The sequence below is a fragment of the Mizuhopecten yessoensis genome, unplaced genomic scaffold (assembly GCF_002113885.1).
Source record: "Mizuhopecten yessoensis strain PY_sf001 unplaced genomic scaffold, ASM211388v2 scaffold6443, whole genome shotgun sequence".
Lineage (NCBI taxonomy): Eukaryota > Metazoa > Mollusca > Bivalvia > Pectinida > Pectinidae > Mizuhopecten > Mizuhopecten yessoensis.
In genome coordinates, this window is record NW_018406552.1 from 488,488 (window position 1) to 491,728 (window position 3,241).

Here is a 3,241-nt window from a genome sequence, read left to right on the forward strand (position 1 = left end):
ATTGTAGGATTGTACTGTAAGATGGATGCAACAGTGCCCGCTATACCACTGTGTGAACGTACGGTATGGGTGAATGTAATGCTGTGTATTGCACCATAGTAATAGTATTGTAAAACGAGTGTAATACTGAAAATCACTGTATGATGAGTGTCATTGTATGAACAAGGTTTGATAGTACGTATGAACAGTGTAATATTGTGTTTATCATTGTATGAGGAGTGTAATGGTTTCCACTATATTACTGTACGCTTGCATAGTAAGATGAGTGCTTTACGGTCAACCATATCATTACTATATTGTACTCTATGTTGACCTCTTGTTGCACATAAAAGTGTGCCTGAATGATCATAAAAAACTCTCTCTCTGAAATTTCTCTCTAACAATGACTTCATACACCTCAGCCTCAATACAGCTAAAGGGACAAATTATAACTCAGAGTCAACACAATGTCAGCACACAATGTCTTCAAATACCACAGCATCAACACACAATGATTTCATACCTCACAACCTCAACACAGGTAGATGGACAACACTTACCACAGCGTCAAGACACAATGATTACATATCTAACAACCTCAACACAGGTAGATGGACAAAACTTACCACAGCATCAACACACAATGATTTCATACTTCACAGACTCATCACATGTAGATGGACAAAACTTACCACAGCGTCAACACAAAATGATTTCATACATCACAAACTCAACACATGTAGTTGGACAAAACTTACCACAGCGTCAACATACAATCATTTCATACCACACAAACTCAACACAGGTAGATGGACAAAGCATACCACAGCGTCAACACATAATTATTTCATACCTCACAAACTCAACACATGTAGATGGACAAAGCATACCACCGCGTCAACCCACAATGATTTCATACCTCACAAACTCAACACAGATAGATGGACAAAGCATACCACCGCGTCAACCCACAATGATTTCATACCTCACACACTCAACACATGTAGATGGACAAAGCATATCACCGCGTTAACACAATGAGTTCATTCCTCGAAAAAACTCAACACATGCAGACGGAAAAACCATATCACCGCGTCAACAGACAATGATTTCATATCCCACTGCGTCAATACATGTAAAATGACAAAACTTACCACAGCGTCAACACACAATGATTTCATACCTAACAACCTCAACACAGGTAGATAGACAAAACTTACCTCAGCGTTAACACACAATGATTTCATACCTCACAAACTCAACACATGTAGATGGTCAAAGCATACCACAGTATCAACACACAATGATTTCATTCCTCACAAACTCAACACATGTAGATGGTCAAAACTTACCACAGCGTCAACAAACAATGATTTCATATACCACTGCAACAATACAGGTATAAGGACAAATATACCAGTGTCAACACACAATGACTTTATGCACTACCACAGCCTCAACATAGATACATGGACAAATGTACCACCGCGTCAACACTCAATTATAAATATTTCATACACCATTGCTCCAAAACATATTGAATGTATATACCTCTGCCTTAACACAGAATACAACAGCGTCAACACAATGAATTCATGCACCACTCCCTTAACACAGAACATTTCGAACTTAAGTTGTTAGAGTAAGATAAAAGCAGAAGGAACTGACAAAAATCGAATTAACATAAACCTCCATAGCAATTGGAGATGAAACCACATAACGGAAAAGAACAAAACGTTATCTTAGACACATAGGATATATGTTAAGTCACGCAACTCTGAATTTTCTAAGTCGTAGTGATACCAGGATAATTAGTCATCTATCTTTATATAAACGCGAATTTACTCCAGTTACCCTATGGCGTGTATAGGAAATATATCTAACCATGTAAATAGGTTATGTTTATCAAAAGGTTATGCTTTCGACTACTGTATACACGGTTGGTTTTCTGTTTTATTTATTATTATCAATTTTGAAATCTGAATATCTAAATATTTTACTTCAAGATTAGTTAGAAGCTCGACGCCAGAAAGACATCTTTCCAGAAGGTAATTTTCATAGTTACTTTGCCAAAAATATAAATACTCTGTTCCGCAGTTGACAAGATTTCCTTTTTAAGTTTTGATATAGGGATTGAACGGCGTTTTTTTTTTAATTTTCATGCCGGTATGAACGCAAATCAGTTACATCCTTATTGCATAAAGCCCGCTAGGGCTTCATGTTTAATACAGGCATGAACATTTAAAAGAACGCCGTTCAGTTTATATATTTACATTTTTACTATAGGACAATTGTTTAATTCAATTTATTTGTTCTTAGATACTTTATCAATTTTCTATGTTTTGTATATGCGTCGTCCTTTGAACGACATTGGCAGAACAGCCCTATATCGCCATATTATCTCAAGCATAGCAACAAGACTCTCATTGAACAATGTTAATCTATGACGTCATAAGTAAACCACGTGTTATGCCACGAGAGGTTTTGCTTTCAGACTCAAATGTAATGAATTTCTGATTGTTATGTTCATATAGTGGGTTGAGATGCATTCTACAGAAGTTTAGTTATTTAAGATTGGAATATTTGAAAATTACAATAAAATAAGAAAAAAAGATAATTTAAAAAAATAGCAGGGGTCGAACTCAGGACATTTACATTGCAAACTCTACCCTTTACCAGTGCTGCCATCTAGGCTTTATAGAAGTATAGCCTCTGAGTGTTCAGTTTATGGGCTGCAATGCTAAGAAAAACCAAAAGAAGATCGAAACTGGACAGGAGAAGATGCTAGAATATAATGTTTTATTACTTCTGGTTGCTTCATCTTCTACGGATACGAGAGAAATCTCCAAGTCAAAAAAATGACCGGGGCTGGTATTTACGATAACTGTGGCAATGGTACCTTTTACGTTAACTAAGACTTGCTATGTTAAACCACAAACGTAGTTAATATCTTTAGTGTACGTGTACGGACGCCATTGTTGTCCTCCTTACTGCGAGTTACAATGTACCAGGCTACTGAACGCGGGTATGTGTGACATTTGAGGAGACTGTAAGACAGGAATGCTATTATTAGTGTGAACGTGAATGAAGCACTGCGACGTTAATGTTCCTACCACGGGTAATAGCAAAACACAATACGGAACCACAGGATAGGCCTGAATGTTGTTTTTTTTTATATAAAATATAGCGGGTGACTGCCGGCACACAAATGGTTCAACCAATGATTGGTAAGATCAGTTTAGGGGAATTCCCTCGGAAATTC